Source organism: Parasteatoda tepidariorum, chromosome 11 (genome assembly GCF_982258835.1).
Source record: "Parasteatoda tepidariorum strain Cologne lab strain chromosome 11, Ptep-v5.0, whole genome shotgun sequence".
In the NCBI taxonomy this organism is placed as follows: domain Eukaryota; kingdom Metazoa; phylum Arthropoda; class Arachnida; order Araneae; family Theridiidae; genus Parasteatoda; species Parasteatoda tepidariorum.
Window position 1 is genome coordinate 95,574,440 of NC_141765.1, and position 19,099 is coordinate 95,593,538.

Below are 19,099 nucleotides of genomic sequence, written 5' to 3' on the forward strand. Positions count from 1 at the left end.
TATATAAAATTGAAATAAGACCAAAAAAATCTTAATTAAAAATAATTTAAAATAAAATATAAATGTGTGTTTGCAAAACAGTACTTCATCAGGAGACACACTGCCTGCAAACACACAGGAGCCTTTCTGTTAGTGGATTTAACCCTAACTAACTGTTAGTTTTGGTTAAATTTTAGTTTGGTTAGTTTTGGTTAACAAAACTGTTAGTTTTGGTTAAATCCACTAACAGAAAGGCTCCTGTGTGTTTGCAGGCAGTGTGTCCCCTGATGAAGTACTGTTCTGCCAACACGCATTTATATTTTCATTTTTATTGTAATTATTAAGAATTTGTCTTATTTCTACTTTTAATATTAATATTCATGCTCGATTTGGAATTCTAATCCAAAATTCAGTTTTATTTCCAACCGTGTGTACGGACGTATCGTAGAATATAATTCATCTTAAATTTAGAATTTCATATTTTCCCCACAAATTAGGATTTCTATGAAAGAAATATTTTAAAAGAGATTTAAGTAAAAAGCTTCAAGAAATTAGATGCAGATGTTTTAATTTTATTATTCCGAATGGACGTTAAAATTTTTATCCCCTATAAGCAACTTTTACAAAGACACCTTTAAAATAAGCAAATTAAATAAAACTAACGTAACGCTACAACTCGTTATAACAATGAGCAGTAGTATTTTTATCATTTTAAGCAAATTAAGCCTAGATATGTAAAACTAAAATATTTATTAAATACTTGAAATTTAAAGAAATTTGAAAGTTCATTCAAGTTTTAAATAACGTTTTTTTTAAAATTGAATGACGCATTTAAAGTTTTTTTAAAAGATTATGTACAACTTCAGTAATTAAATCATTATGAAAAGAGGTTTTCAAAACTCTGGATCCAAAGTGAAGCTGACCCCTTTTCAAAATAATTAAACTCTGCAGAATCCCTATAGAATTAATTTTTAAAAAACTTGATGTAAGAATGAATGCAAACATTTTTCATATTAATACAAATTTATCCGTATCAAATAGTCAAAATTTATTAACTTCTACAAATGATAGATGGGGGTTAACTAGTTTTCTAGAAAAAAAAATTCACGCATTTGTTTTTTTTTAATTATTCCTAAACGGTACAATTTCGTATTGTGCAAACACTATACTTAAAAAACGTTGATCTTAATTCTACTCACAGCTACCGAAGCTTTTACCGTTACACTTATAAACAATATTTATTCTTGCATTTAAAAATATCGACTCTTAATACATAGAGGCCCTGACGTTAACAAATTTCGTAAAATTTTATATTGCGTTTAATAGCGTTACTCTTTTTAAAATTCTCTAATATTCATTTTGCATTCCTTCAACAAGAACACAGTCAGTATGATACCAATGTGCAAAATTGATGAGACCGCAAAGAGGTTGAACTAGCGTAAAAGAACAAAGCCATTTCTGAGTTTCACTAATATCTCTAAACTTATAAAATAATTCTAAGAATTTGAGAACTTTACAGTTACATATGAGAAATAGCGTGATCTAATAGTTTAAAACTAGCTTTCCTGGAGGACTTTGTTTAAACTAACCCGCATTTGCGTTACATGAGAGGGAAACCAGGAAAACCACCCACGGTTAGCTCAACGGTACGAGTCGCGATCAGTCAACCACCGAGGATATTTTACGTCAGCACTGTGGTCAGTGCAAGCCTCGTATCAACCAGCCATGGATGGGATTCGAAATTGAGTCATCTCATTGGGAGGCAAAGTGTCGTATTCCAGTGTTAATAGCAAGTGTCTCATTCCCAGAAAATTTACGAAACTTCATCGACGACACATAATCTGGAGACTTAACATTCAGTGCGACTTTCAGTTGAGTTTTAAAAATATAGCTTCGAGGAACAAAGGAAAATAAAGTTCCTCGTTTCACCCACTGGCTTAGCAAAAAAGTAATTGACACGTACTTTGTGCTGGTAACATTTTTCCATCCAATCACTTTTTTCCTCTTCAAATAATTTGATACGTTCTCGAAGCCTTTCACCCTGTGTGGTCATAGCACCTCAAAACTTGCACATCAGCCACCAATCAAGAATACAGACAATTCTGAAAAATACAAAAGAGAAAAACAGTACCTTGGCTCAAAACAGGATAAATTAAACAATCTAATCCAATAAGGGAGAGAAAGAAACAAATATTTAAAAGATACATTAGTACGTTTTTGAACAATATGAAGAGTATACCTGCTGTAATATATTTGTACTTTCAAACATCAATAAAAATTTATTTTACAGTTACTCATCATAGATTAGAGTTCGTACAGTTGCAAATGTTCAAACATTTTATTTTTCATATACTAAAATCTTCAAAGTAAATATATATATTAGTGGCAAGATTTATTTAAACTTTCAAGCAATATTCTAGAGAGTAGAGTCGTAATAGCCTTGTAGTGTATATCTACCACTACAAAAATATAATTCCAAAACACTAGTATGTAACAAGTGTTAATTCTATTGTGGGATACCATTTCGTAGATGAATGTTTACATTGTCTATAACTTCTCTCCGCATAGCCTAAAGCTTTACTAAAAAAAACAATTAAAGATACTTAATTGAATATTTAAAACGTTTTTTTCAAATCCTCTCTTTTATCAAAAAATACAAAACTTTTACTCTATAAAACATTAATTAGGCCAATACTTACCTATGGATCTGAGACCTGGAACCTAACTCAAGCTGGTGAAAATAAAATTGCCATTTTTGAGAGAAAAGTTTTGAGGGCCATCCTTGGTGGGATAAAAATAAATAATTCCTGGAGAAGACGATATAATACTGAACAGTATAAAATCTACAGAGAGCCAGATATTGTGAAATTCATTAAAATACATCGAATGAACTGGGCAGCTCACATTTTCAGAAGGAATGATGACTCAAATTTAAAAAAAAATCCTGTTACACAAACCCCTAACGAACAGAAAAAGAGGTAGACCCAGGCTGAGATGGCTGGATTTAGTTGAGACTGATTTCCTTACTCTAAAGGAGAAAAACTGGCGAACAAGTGTCAAAAGTAGAGAGAAGTGGATTCGAATTCAAAGGAAGGCGCTGGCCCACCCTGGGCTGTCTAGCCAGATATGATGATGAATTGAATATTTCATTTTAAAAATGTATTTAACCTTAAAAGTTTGAACTTTATACCCGATTCAGGTGCTTTCGTTGTTTACAGTATTCAAGATACTTAATAGATATTTTATTGTAAAGCGGAAAAAATACTATGTTGGAATTTTTTATTTTAAATTTCTACATTGTCACTCACATTTGAATGTTTGTCAAATACAGAAGAGTTATTCAATTAAATTTTGATTGATGAAACGAATAGGAAAGAAATAAGAACAAATTGATATTTTATAACTGGTTTTTCAATTTGTTTAGGGTCATTTTAAAAGATACGGATATAATTTCATAAAATTTTCTGAAATTAAAGCTCATACAAGAACATAAGAAATACCTATAATTAAAAGCTAGAAAATTTTTATTTCTATGAGTAATATCATTACAAGCAAATGACTTTTAACATATTAAAATTTAAAGTTAGAAATATCTTACTAATTTTAAAATATAAAGTGTCTTCCTAGTTTAAGTAATGTTTAAACAAAAATTAGGTTATACGTGCTTACTTACTTTCTTTGTCTCACAGAACTGAACGATTTTGATGACTAAACGGCTATAGGTTAATGGTTATGGGTTAACATCAAAAAGTAAAATTTTATAAATTTTTTATATGCTAACAAAAATTTTATCCCTTTTATTTGACCAAAATGTATTTTTAAAAACTCCGTTACAGTAGTGAGAACTATTTATGTTGATTCTAGGCAAACTAAAACTTTTCATTAAAACAAATTTAACTTTTCAGAGAAAATTAAGAGCTTTAGTTTCACCTTGAATAGTTAATAAAATTTGGCTCAACAGTTCTTTGTAGACTACTATTTAAGAATCGTTCATTTAGATTCTACTCTTCTGGCCAGGGCATTAGATTCTTGTAAGAATTTTGAAATCCTCAGTACAATATACCAATCTTAATTTCAGCCTGCTTCTTATTCGAGTCAATATCGGCATCAAAATTTTGAATGTTAAGGACTATCGGCAAATGTCCCCAGAAAATTCTACACAGAATGTACAGCTCATTTTAGGTGTTTCCTTGTACCATTTATATATATTGCACTTAGACTTCTGAAAACTATTCCAAAAAATAGCTATTATATTGTCAAGCAATTTTAACATTGCCCGGTTTTCTGAACCCTATGTGAGAGCAGGTTAATAAAATGTTCAAATATTCTTTCGCAAGTATTTCACTCTGATATTAAGCCAGATTTTCAAATTGAAATTTTGGTATCAAAATTGTTATTTGTAGAGACAGAGCTCAAGTCTTTTAAAGCTAATCATAAAAACCAAATTAAAGTTTAACTCAAACTTTAAGCGGCGCCCGTTAAAATTTTCATAAATGTCCCATTTTATTCCTTAACGAATCTTACTTAGAAGTAATGTTTTTCTATATCTGGAAAATATCGTAGATGAAATTAGATAATTCAGAGCACTATGAACGTCTGTACTCTACAATGCTAGTCAAGTGCTGGGTGACTTTTCAGGGCACGGACCTGCAACCTTTTGTTACAGTCCAGGATCTTACTCTTGACCACCTCAGCCTTTTAAAAGTTAATTTAACGAGAGCGAGAAAAACTTAGTAGCTAAGTTAACAGTTAGATTTCGCTGTAAGCGCAAGGGTACTTCAGAGACTGCAGGTCACGGAAATGCGATCTACCATCGCAATCCAGGTCCACCCAGCTCTTATAACACCCCTGCCTTTACTGCACCTTAGTCTGAAAAACGAAAAATTCCCAAACGGTTGGACGAGTGTGAAGTTCGAAGAGGTAGCAGAACGGCCGTCTACCACTACCAATCCGGATTTCCGTCACGTTCAGTGCCGTCTACTGGAATTTTTCGTTTCATAATAAGTTTCCCTTATGCAATGACATATTTGCCTGACATATTTTTCTTTTCGTAAATATCCAACGAAAGACCAAAATCTCCTTGTAGACGTTCATAGTGCTTAACATCCTCTGATTAAAAATTAAATGCGAGCTTCCTGCTAATTTCGTTATTAATGAGCCCTTCAATTATTTAACTCACAGGTATAGGCAAAATCTGCCAACTATTTAGAGCCAGAGTAACTAATAAGAATTTTTCCCATGAAACAAATAGAAATAAAACGACGCGCTGTTTCTTATTGTTGTCTTAATGAATTTAGAAGTTTTATGCAATCAAAATGAGTACAAAGAAGCAATAAAAGAGACCTGTGCTCACATTTGTCTCAGAAACCCGAATTATGTCACAATGACATGAAAATATCTTCGAGAGAAAAGTTTTGAGAAGCATTCTGTGTGCCAGAGCAGATCTACCATTATTAGCAATATGATCAATTAAATGTTGAGAAACAGCCTCAGCCGTTAAGCTGTTCGACAGGTATAATTTTACAATTTTAGAGAAGTGATCTAAAATAGTGAATACATATCCAGTTTTTGATGGGGCTAACAATATCAAATGATATAAACTCATTGGGTACCTTAGGAATAGGTAAAGATTTAAAAGTAGGCTGGGGTATACCATAATTTTTGGTACGGAGACATACATCACAAGAAAGAACAAAACTTTGTGTCTGTATACATGTTTTTTCCAGAAATATTTATTAGTTATAAGCTCACGGGTTTTTTTTCAGACCAAGTTGAGTAATGTGAGCAGTCTTTGTACCTTGGCTTGTAAACTTTGAGGTACCACAATACATTGAGCTAAATTTTTATCATTGCAAACACGCACTAATAACTAGTATCTGAATCAATAATAAAATTTTTAGTTTTCTTAGCATTAATGAAGGTGAGTTAATTATATCAACAATTTCTGAAATATTTGGATCCTTTTGTTGTTCATTAAAGAATGTAGTTACAGAAATTTCATTTTGAGGGTCAGTGTTTTGAATAGAATTTACAATTTGGTCATCAACATTAGCATCGACAAAAGGTTAAATTAACTCATTTTCTGACTTCTACTAAAGTAATCGGCTAACTCATTCGTTGTACCAGCTATATATTTTACTTCATACGTGAATTCTGACAGCTGTAGAAGCCAACGAGTTATAATATCAGCAGGGGACGTTACCTTTTTATAATGAACCAAAGGTTTGGAATCAGTGTGGATGGTGTTGGCATATAAACTTTTTATATGCCAAATAGTGTTTAAATGCCATTACAGATCTATAAATAGCATAAAGTTCAAATTTTACGGGGGGATAATTACGTTCTGATTGGGATAAACCTTTACTAAAGTAAGACATGGGTTTTAGTTGACCATTAAATCCTTGCATTAAAACACCTGAAATAGAACCACTGGCATCAGTATTAAGGATGAACTGCTTATCCCATTGGGGAAGATGTACAAAAGGCTCAGAGAGAAATATATTTTGTAATTGATTAAAGGCATTTTGATGCTCCTCTCTCCACTGAAATTTTGAGTTTTTAAGGGTTACTTGAATTAGCACATTGGTGAGTTTCGGATAATTAGGAATCGGGTGGCGGTAAAAACCACAAACACCAAGAAACTTTTCAACATGTTGAGAAGTTTTAGGGGGCTTAAATTGAGTTATCTTTGCAATATTAGTATTGATAGTTTTAATGACATTGCGAAAAATAACGTCTAACGAAATATGTCAAACGAAAAATTCCTAGAAAAAGTTATGGAATTACTTTTTAAAGTTCTATAGTTTTTAACCTACATATATCGTAATGATTTCAAAACAGACTACTTTAGAATAGGATGAGCGACGTAGAGTGGGTATATCGAACCAGATTGGTTATTAAAACGTGGCACTTGTTTACGTTAGCAACTGTTCCTTGCATTCTATTTAGAGTAAGCCAATATTGTCAAGTACACTTAAGTGATACATTCTATTATCCTTCACAAAGATTAGATCAAAATGACTTCAGTTCTTTACGGATATATTTCTTAACACAAAGTCAGGCACGAAGCCATATGGAACATAAATTATGCATCTAAGTTGCCAGGTTCACAAAACAAAAATTTATCAAGTTTTACAACAAAGTACATAAATAATAAAACTAAGAAATTATATTACCACAAATTTTGATGTGCCATACGAGGCTGTAATTAATTAACCTTACATTACTTAACATTAACTTATGGGGGTAAATTTAGCTCAACTTGAAACGTTCAACATTACATAATGAAAACATTCCTTAATGAAAACGTTAACTTAATGAACATTCCTAAACGAATCCAAATCACCGCGGAGTTTTGATACAATATACCTTCAAGTACAGAAAAAAAACTATTTCACCATTGACGCTATTAAGATAGTTTTGTCACTTTATCATTGATGACTACTTACACGTGTGGACAGATTCATAACACAGAAATTTTTCTAATTTCTATAAGGCATAACACTTAGCGAATGCAATGAGCTGCAGCAAACTGCTTAAGCAAGCTAATCTGAATAGTTTTGCTACGCAAAGAGGTTAAATTTTCTTTGAGAAACCTGTACATGTGAAATAACCTTTTCTTTGAGAAACATGTACATATGTGGAATAACCTTTTCTTTGAGAAACATGTACATATGTGGAATAACCTTTTCTTTGAGAAACATGTACATATGTGGAATAACCTTTTCTTTGAGAAACATGTACATATGTGGAATAACCTTTTCTTTGAGAAACATGTACATATGTGGAATAACCTTTTCTTTGAGAAACATGTACATATGTGGAATAACCTTTTCTTTGAGAAACATGTACATATGTGGAATAACCTTTTCTTTGAGAAACATGTACATATGTGGAATAACCTTTTCTTTGAGAAACATGTACATATGTGGAATAACCTTTTCTTTGAGAAACATGTACATATGTGGAATAACCTTTTCTTTCAGAAACATGTACATATGTGGAATAACCTTTTCTTTCAGAAACATGTATATATGTGGAATAACCTTTTCTTTCAGAAACATGTACATATGTGGAATAACCTTTTCTTTCAGAAACATGTACAAATAATTCCATCACTTGGTCATATGTACAATTTACTTGAAGAAAATTTAGAGTTAAATACCTCATGAAAGACATTATTTACAACCATTTTAAAATATTTTCAGTTGTATTACAAAAAGTTAGTGAAACACCAAAAATGTTATGTTGCACTCTGCTTTTGATCTAAATTAGATGACACCAGCTTTTCTGTTGAGTAACACGAAAGGTTTATAAGAGGTAATAAGCTATGATAGACATAATCAATAAACGTATCTTTACTTAACAATTTAAACAGTTTTCATTGCATAATGACAGTTCCTAAAAAAGTTTTGTAAGAAGTACTATATAGCTCAGATAGAAAATTAGAATTTGATTTACCAGTATAGAAGCTATCAGATATTATACAAATAAATACAATTTACAGATGTGAAAATTGATATACTTATTACGCAAGTAAAAATACATTTTTGAAGATTCGAATTTAATTTTGCGGAAGTTTAGCAGCATGGAAGAAGACAATCACGGTACATCATACTGGATTGCAAACAAGTGATAATATCCTAAAGATTCCAAAATTTGCGTTTTCAGCAGCAAAAACACAGATGTTGTATAAAGTGGTTTTAAAGCGGATTATCCATTTAGGATTTATTTCAGAAGTAGCACATATTCATAAAGTTTTTTTTTTTTAAAGGATACATTTCATAGCTTCTAAACCAAGATTTCAGAAAATTAAATTTTCAATCATAATCAATGGATATTTTCTTACTGTACCGTAGAACACAGAAAAGTAACAAACTTTAAGAAAGAAAATTTGCTAGCTCTAAGATTTACATTTAACAGATCTAATTTCATAAAATTACTTATAGAAGGACGCAAGTCATTTCTAATTTAAATGGGTATAAGTATTATAGTCTTTTAATAATGTTTACGGTTATTAATTTTCAGCTCTGTTGACTTGTAATTTCGAACCCAATCCAGAAGACAAGGTAACTCCTAGATCAAGTATAATGAGAGATTTGCCTTCATGGAGGGTTTTTTGGAGGAAGGAACTAACATCCATTTGCTTTACATGGAAAGGAAAATTACGAAAACCTTCGACAGTTAGCCTGATGTAAGGGGAACTCTAACCCATGATCCGTCTATCACTGAGAATAGGTTATATCAGTCCTGGGTCGGACCGAACCGGGTGCGGAATTCGAACCAGACTGCTATCACTGTGACCAAACTCGGGTCACCTCATTAGGAGGAGAGCGCTTTATCCTCTGAGGCGCCAAAGCTCTGGTTATGATAAATAGGGAAAAATGACGCAGAGTTAACGTTAGTTTGGTTATCCCAAAATACTCCCTTAAAATTTTTTAATTAAATACAGAATGCGGCAGATACCTAGATCTGGCGCTCTTAATATCTCCCGTGAGTCCCCTGAACTTTAATTGCGAATCTCCACTCCGAAATTATTATAATTACTTTATTTAGATTTGCAGAGATTATTAAACAGAAATATTTTTTAAATTTTTGGAAAATTTGAGGAGCAAAGTTTCCGAATGCTCATTTAGAAATTCTATTAGCTTTTATTTAAAGGGCCCTGGTCAGCTTAATATTAAGACACACAGCTCTAATTGAAATTTGAGCATCCCAGGTGTTCGCAAAGTACTTATAACTTCAATTGACGATAATTCTCATTCAGAGACAAAAAGCTATGAAAATTTAGATTGTTCTAGTCGGAAAAAAAAAAACTTTGAAACTTCTGTTAACATGCAATGTAGTAAAGTCATGCACTCTACACGTTTTAGAAACTTGGTAAAAATGTAGATTAAAGATGAATTCTTTCGTTAAATGAGGGCGAACCTCACTGCATTGTCATCTGTTACAGAACTAAAAGGTATCAGTGCTCTAACTAATTAAAACGGATTTGTAGGTGTAAAAATGTAGTAAAATGGCTTTCAATTTTATACATCTTGAATGTTCAAAGTTTGTCTTAAGAAATGTTTCAGGAAACCAATTTCTGAGAGAGAGGGTTTCTATTAATTTCTTGAAACTTTGAATAGAATTTAGTTGAAAGTTTCCACAGTGTGATTTCACAAAAACAGTAGCGAGAAAACATTGAATGATAATTATAAACAATTTCGTGCAACTTCGATACTCTTTAAACAAACAGTAATATTTAGGGAAAATTTCTTTTAAAATTTTTATATTTACATAAACTCGAAGATTTGAGACAAATGCGAAAAGTGAAAAATTTATAGTAAAAGGAGGTAATAAAAATTTAATTTCTTACAGTTATGTTTATGCTGGTTCTTTTAGTTTAATCTAGTTACAACAGTTATGGAATATAAAATAATTATAGCAAAGGAACATAAGTTTCGCTACACGGAATTGTATTTAAATGATATAAAAACATTTCATTACAAGTTTAAAAACTAAATATGAAATTAAATTTCTGTCCAATTTAAATGTCGTAATTAAAGATTTTTCACAGGTGATTTAATTGTAAAAAGTTGTTAAACGGGAATATTTGGTCACCGCAGGAAGCTAGTAGACCGAACCGGGTTTGTTCACGGCAAGCTTTTGATAAATACGGCTTTAACGGGTATTTGACGTCTCCAACGTAACAAACAATACCTGGCAGGGGAACCAGCCACCACAAAGAAGCAATGTGCATTCAATGCCCAATTCTTCAACCCTACTGATGCACTAAAGCCTGTTTGATTGGCATAACAAGTTTAACCCGTAGTAAAAATTTAATAATTTTCTTTAAGACGAAGTACATAGATTCATAGAATTTAACCACTGTAACTGAACGTCTGTCCAGAACAAATTATCCTAGACAAGCTTATTATTTTAAGCCTGTTCTCTGTTAACCGTTTGAGTGCGGCGAAGTACTATCGCGCTTCGCTTGTTATTTGTCAAAAAGGAGGAGACGCTGCTGTTGGTTAGTATAGGTTGGGTAGTTGTTGTTGGTAGTAGTTGGTTGGTAGTAGTTAGTAGTTGGTTAGTAGTGTTGTACGCATTTTATTCCGCACTATTAGCATAGATATAAGAAAACTCTTCAGCACTCAAACGGTTAAAGTACTAGTTCTTAAAATAAAAATTTTGCAATTGAAATTTAGAAATATATATCAAAAGCAGAGATTTTAAGTTTTTCATTGTGAATATTACTTTATAATTTTTAAAACTTTCTCACTCAAATTTGTAAATACATTATAAACTGCTGTTTGTAGAAAATGCAACACCATGAAAGAATCATCAGAATCAAATGAAATTTAATGCAGAAACGACTTGTACTGATACAAATAAATGATGAAATTTTCAAAACAAAAGAAACAAATTAAGCGTCCGAATTCAGTATTTGGTGCAGCCACCACGCGCTGCAATAAGTGCTGCTATACGACATGGCATGGAGTCAAACAGATGTTGAATATCTGCTTGAGGAAGAGAATTCCATATCGCTTGTATGCGCAACCAAAGTTCGTCTTTGGAAACTGCAGGACGCGGATCACGAGTGAGACGCCGACCAACCATATCCCACACGTGCTCAATAGGCGACATATCCGGCGAATAAGCAGGCCAAGGAAGAAGTTGCATGCGTTGTGCTAAACAGAAGTCTCTAACAGTCCGCGCAACATGTGGGCGTGCATTATCCTGCTGAAAGATAGCTCCAGGGATGCCTTGAAGGAAAGGAACGACTTCGGGCTGTAGCACTTCACGGACGTATCTGTTGCTATTGAGATTACCCTCAATTCGTATCAAATTGGATCGTCCATGATACGAAATCGCACCCCAGACCATAACTCCGGGTGTTCGACCACTATGTCGTTCAATAATACACTCAGGAAGGCAGCGTTGACCGGCATAACGTCTAACACGAACACGGCCATCATGGGTCCACAAATTGAAGCGTGATTCATCTGAAAAGACAACTTGGTGCCAATCAGCTAGCCAGTCTCTGTGCTCAAGAGCCCACTGCCGACGCAGCCGTCGATGATCCGCCGTGAGGGGAATCCTGTATAATGGCACCCTTGCACGCAATCCACGGCGCAGCAGACGACGACGAATTGACGAAGCCGACAATTGTACACCTGTAGCAGTAGACCAATGTGCTGCCAGCTGCCTGGAGGAAGCTGTGCGATCATTCACCGCCATGCGGAGCAGGTGTCGATCATCGCGCTCTGACGTCACCTTCTGTCGTCCAGTGCCTGTTTTTCGAGTTGTTCGGTGCTCGTCGGTCCACTGCTTCCAAACTCGCATCACTGTGGAACTGTTCCGCTGCATACGAGCTGCTATTGCGCGATAGGAAAATCCTCCTTCTCGAAGGCCGATTATCCTCCCTCGTTCAAACTCCGTAAGTTGCTTGAATTTCTTATTCTTCCGTCGTGGAGGCATACTCAGGTCTCACTAAACGTTTGCCACTAACAAATAATCATAGACTATTTTCAACGTCCCGCTACAGCACTTTATTTATACGCTTTCAGCATCAATTCAGAGGGCGCTGCGCGCGCCACGCACGCGCGATGGCTCTGAAACTTTATTAATTTGCATAATATCCTATAATTGACATTTGCTGCGAATTTCATTTGATTCTGATCATTCCTTCATGGTGTTGCATTTTCTACAAACAGCAGTTTATATTATATGAATACATTATTCGAACATAAATATTTTGAATATTTAAAACGGAATAAACTAAATTTATAACGCACTCACTGGGGAATCAGCCGTATTTATCATAATTTTTGGATATTAATCCAGCTTTAACCTTTTACATGGCCTGAGAAAACTTCATTAATTTTTAAATGCCGATAGAAAGCCGTTTTCATACTAATTATACGTGCAACTAGATGCAGATACCTTTAAAAAATACAAATATTAAGTGCTTTTAGATAAATGTGAGTAGCAGTAAAGGTAAGCGTGGGGTCAAAAAAGGGAGGCTAATTCTGAAGAGCTATTTTACTAGTGCGTTACGTATTGATTTGAACCTTACCCACTTAAATTATTTGTGCATGATTTTAATCATTTAAATACAGAAGTTCATATTTAAGGTAAATTCCTTACAGTAAATAAATTTTTAAGATCACCTTAGACACAGAAAATTGTTTAACAATTGTTTAACTTAGGAATTACGTAAGATTTTAGAAATTAATCACAATCCGAGAATTATTTTAACAAAATTGCTATTAAAGATTTCTTTATGAAAGGTTATAGTATCAAGAGTTTTCCTCAGTAGAGAAAAGAAATTGAATCGAAAATTTGTAAAATTAGCTATACGCTCACTTAGCAGGCAAACAAAGTATTGGAGATTCCCTTTTCTCAAAATTTTATTATTTAACATTTATCTAAATATGCATTATGGCTGAGAAAAGTGAGGAAATTTTGAAAATCAGTTACGTAAAATATAAGTATTTAAATTAAAATATCGCCGAGCCACAGAGTATCACAGATTTTCTGATTAAGAAAAATCAGTTTCAACAATTTGCATAATTTTAAAATTAGGCAATTGTATAGTCATAGCTTAAATATTACCGATATATTTCCTTGATTCACCCTAAACCTTTTCATTTTATAATTACTTCATATGTTTCTAACCTCATTTTTACTTGATCCTTTATCTTTTTTTACAGTACTGTCTAAACTAGTACTAGTACTAGTATTCATACAAGAAGTTTAAAGAAAAATACATCAACGATTTAAGTTAACTGCAAAATTGTTTCTGGATTTACGAAATAAATTATGCCTGCAGATTAGACATTTTTACAGTGCTTTTTAATGTCTTGTATGCTTAACTCTGTTGTCCCAAAAGTAAACATTCCATAATTTCTAATGTCATATTATAGCTAGATGATAAAAGTAGGACTTGTTATGTATTCAGTTATTGAAAAGTGTCTCGTAATTCCAGAACAAATGTGGAACTATGTCAAATAGTTTCAAAATTCGGGTCAATCAAAATCTCATTGAAAGCCTAGAATATTCAAATTTCAAGTGGAGCTCTAGGCGCTTAATTAGCAAAGAACCATTTCTTAAGATAGCAATTTTTACATAAGAGTAAAATTCATTTCACTGGTTTAGCATTAGCCACTGTTACAAGTTTAACTAATGACAATTGAGTTCTCTTCGAATATTTAAAATATATCGGCCATGTTTATTAGCTTATTGTTTATTCAAAAACGTAGTTAATAAATTGTTCTTCAACTATTAATTTTGATCCATTCGAGCGAGAGATTAAGGAATCGAAACAATTTCGAAACTTGCTGAATCCTCCACCTTATAGTATATTTCTAAAAGACCATTTTAAAAGCAGTGATGATTGAATTCTAAAGATGACTTCTATAGTAACAAGCAAAAAATCAGGGAAAGATACTTTGTTACGGTGATCAAAATATCAGCTCAGGGGATAGAGCGTTAGCCTTCTAATGAGGTGAATCGGGTTCGAATCCCAACGATTTCTCCTTGATACAAATTCCGCACACGGCTTGCACAGACCACAGTGCTGACACAAGATATCTTCAGTGGTTGACGGATAATGGGTTAAAGTGCTCTTAGCCGCCAGGCTCACGGTGAGGAGATTTTTCTTAATGTCAACTCCCGGGCACCTCCACCCGCCGCGGTTTTATTAAACAACTGTTTCATAGCCTTTTTAGTAACCCTCACTGAGAGGCAACCCTGTGCTCGTCTCAATACAGTACTCGCAAACATTGTAAACGAATCTCCACGCTCTTCGATATTTTTAAAAGTTGCTTGTTGAATTAAGTGAAAATTTTATAATAGTTTAAGACTAGAAAAATTCAAATATCGAGAAAAAATACTTCGTCCTTCTATAAAGAGGTAGAAAAAACTGCCGAAATATCGCATAACGACACTAATACACAAACACAATTATTTCAGTTAATTAGACAAATATTTCGGTTGAAATAAATTTTCAAATAGAAACTATTCCTGTAAATTAAATAAAAATTCGGAGTAATGAAATATCTTCAGAATAATCAGATTCTTTTGAATACCTTCATAAATAAACTAGGTTTTTAAAAAAGAAATAATCTCCTATATAAATCATTACATTATTAAGTGTTCATATTTTAGCTTTAATTTTTTTTAAAAATAGCAAATAATTTTTTTACGCAACATGAAAATAATTCCTTTCATTTTTACCAGGTTTTTTAAATTGTTTCTATTTTAGAAAAAATAATCTTCCTTCATAATGTTTACAATATCTTTAAAACAAACATTACCTATATTTTATACTGAACATTTGATTGTAAATTTTTTCTTCATAAGAGAGTCTTTAAAAAAAAATGAGAAAAATTCTCATTAAATCTGTTCAAATATTTTCCAGAAAATGCATACTACCATGAAAATTAGTGGAAAAAATATTTTTAAATAAAGCCGTGACATAATGAAACAAATTTATGACATATTCACTACTATTTTCGCATAGTTAACTTATCTTTTATAACATCAAATCATATGTATTTATTAAAACTTAAAATTGTGGCGGCTGAACTTTTTTTGAATATATCTTTAATTTGCGACGGAAAATTTCGATATTTTCCCATACTCTTTCTTCTATCACTGCTACTTGTGTATATCTGAAATTATTCACCTGTTTTTAATTTGTTTCCTGATCATATACATTTTGTTTTGTACTTATCCTTTCATGCTATGCTTCATTAATTTCATAACTTTTATCCCATCTTCTAACTTTTTATTCATAATTTTATAGCAACTTTGGCTTATTAGATTCTGTAAATCAACAATTGGTCTATTTTACAGTTTTTTTGCATTCAATTTATTTTATACAATTTTTTTTATTCAATTTATGCGCTTCTAATAAAGATATGCGCTTCGAATAAAGATAAAAATACTATGAAAGTTATTAAATTTATTATCACTCTAAAATTCTTTTCCTTTGTACAAAAACACATTTACTAACTTAAGGTAACGTAATTTAGCACGATTCATCTATTTTAACAAGAACGATTCACAGAAAAGCAGGATAAAAAAGTGAGATGTGTATTTTAATTTATATTCTGCTTCAAAACGGAGACACAGAAAACGTTATTATTTTTAAAGTATTCATTAGTCCTTAAAAATTCAAAACAATTTGAGTTGCTCGAACCACATAATAGTCTCATTTGTAACAACTTGCATTTTATTTATTTTTGTTTACACAATAGCTTTTGCTTGCAATTTACTTTGAAAGTTCAAACATTTATTCTTAGATTGTCATGCATTCTGTGTGTCTGAAACTGTAAGACGTATTTTTTTCTGTCCCTTGCAGAATGGTAATAATATTTTCTTATTTGGTAATAAAAATCTTACTTTTGCTGCGATAACTCATCGAAAGAGTTGTTTTATTATCATAACATATATTAATTGTATTAGAGAAAAATAAGTTTTCAGCCTTTCAACCCAATTGCTAAAATTACTTTCTTTAAAGTAAATTATTACATATAAAAATTAAGATTCTCTTATTTTACTCAATATCTTGTCATAAATGAAGTCTTTCCTGAATCAAGAATAAATAAACAGAAGGTCTTAAAATTGTTATACAGTTATGATGAGAATGTCAAAGTAGATTCTTACCGTTTAAATTATACAAACATTATATTTTTTACTTTACAAATTCTAAGAAGTTTATTTCCTCTATCGAAATTGTGTTAACCTAATAAATTTACTTCAACTGCTACACAATTTTAACCCTTCAAGACCAAAACTGGAATTTGCTAACACGCATAAAGGAATTTATCGTTTGGGACGTAACATTTACAAAAAAAGTGTCAAAACTAAGTACGATTGTTTGGACGTAAATATTATTGGGACAAAAACTGCAAAAGGGAATCATTACATCAAATTTAATCATAGATATCAATCTCAAAAAAGATTTAAAAAGAAAAAAGAATAAATTAAGGTATAAAGCTAACACCAACAATCTCCACATCATTACACACATACAAAAAGAAAATGCTTGAAAATCATAAATTGTACAGTTACTTAAAGGTTTTAAAAACTAAACAATAAGGTACAAAGCCCTGCTGCATTATTGAATATTGCGTCCACATGCTTGATAAAGACACCATAAATTATTTGCAATAAATTTATAAATACAATTAAAATGCTATATCCTACTCTCAGAAGAGGGGGAAAAATGCAGATAAGTAAACTTAAACTTTTAGAACCAGATAAGAATTATAAACCAAGCTTAAAATTAAGATACCAAAAACTAAGAAATAAAAAGGTGCTTCAAAAAGTCCGATTATATAGAGAATGACAATACACAAAAACTTATGAAGCAGCTAAATTTATTCACACCTCATCATCACTCATGAGTTTTTTAAATCGTATATTCCGAGTTAAACATGCGCGAAATAGTGTACGAAGATTTTCGCGAGAAAATGTGAGACCAAACATAGCGAAATTCAAAATACGGTAACAGTCTATAGTTACAGGTTTTGTAATTTGTGGCCAATATATAGTTAAGTAATCAAAGAATTGGCACAATATAGTATGAAGTTTTACCGGAGTTTACCTTAAGCTACTTTTTAAACTTGCGAAGTCTACACCCAACATCTTCACTAGATAAAAGGACAAAATCGTCTGCAAAATAAGTTAAAGCCAGCTTACGCATTCTTGAAATTTTTGCATTCTAAAATCGAAATTTTAAAGTCTGACGACATGAATGAAATGACCCCTAGTCAAAGGAATCAATGTTAAATAGTTGCAAAGCCAATTGATTCGTTAGCCAATTGAATCTGTTAGAAAAATAATTTTTGAGATGAAGATTCTAAGAAAAACACTGTTTTGGAATTTTTTGCAATTTTTTAGTAGCTGTTTAAGAAAACAAGGTACATCGAGCATTTTCCTGATATAGCAATATTTTAATAATAATTTTGACAATTAATTATGAATTTTACTATAAACTAGAAAATAAAATATAAAAGCTGATGTATTATCAAATTCTATCAGAAACTTACTTTTATCAAACTAGACTGTCGTTGAATAAAATGTTCTTGAATAAAATGTTCTTATTCAATAAAATGTTTTATTCAAATCTCTTCAAATTACGAATTAATTTTAAGAAGACTAAACATGAAACATCGTATTTTATCATTTGGAAAAAGGATTAGCAAACTTATAAGCAAAAAAAATATGAAATTTTACTCTACGTGTGCGCAAGTCAAGTTCCTAGTAAGTTAACCACATTTAAAATTAACCACCCCATTTAAATATTTCTTAACGTTCGCAAAATTACTTTTTAAAACAATTAAATTATTTTTTAGACATGATTATCAAGAAGCAAGAGATGAAGCGGATTTAGACTTACCCAGTGAAACTTCCTATGACGCGACGAATGTGTATTACGCAAAGAGTCACTTTTCGAACTACAATGCTGTATTTCAAGAAACAGACACGAAACAGATAAACACTACAACACGGAACAGATAAACAGAATGAACGAGAAAATGATGCACTTTTATACAATGATAACAACACGTGAGAACGCCTCGATCCGCTCATTTTTGTTCATATCCGAATTCACAAACATTAAGCAAGTTTCGTCAAGCGTGGAGATGGCTGGTTCGAATCCTGCCTTTGCCCTGTATGTATTCTTCGTGATATCCTTCATCAAATTGTTCGATCTGTATTCTACTTGACAAAGGTTTATAAGGCTAAATTGAGCAAACATACCTGCACATGTATGTAATTTCTATAGAGCAATAAAGTGCCATCGTGGGTGAGGGTAAATCTGTCGCTAAATGATCTGAAGCGTGGAGAGTTCGAATCCTGTCGTAACCCTATCACAATGCTTTTCTTTCTTCCATTTGAGGTGGGTCATTGCTTATAGCACACACACGCACGCACGCACGAATAAGTAAATAAAAAGATTTTATGTGGTCTAGAGGTCGGGAAAGCTTGACTGGAAGGGCATTGGACACATGTCTGAGAGGTCGAGGGTTCGATTTTCACCGAACGAAGAACCCGTGTGTACAAATGGGCCACTGGTGCATGCTAAACCTGTAGGAATCACAAAGTCCTCCAAGTTCCCGTA

At 32.2% G+C, this 19,099-nt stretch overlaps 1 long non-coding RNA gene across 1 annotated transcript; it reads right to left on the reverse strand.

Annotated features, from left to right (window-relative positions):
- Positions 1-607: 607 nt before the first annotated feature.
- Positions 608-18,841, reverse strand: LOC147801926 (uncharacterized). Its single transcript, XR_015430565.1, has 2 exons — positions 18,374-18,841; positions 608-2,081 (listed from the first exon to the last, which is right to left on the reverse strand). It is a non-coding gene; the product is annotated as an uncharacterized LOC147801926 (long non-coding RNA).
- Between the last annotated feature and the right edge of the window lie 258 nt (positions 18,842-19,099).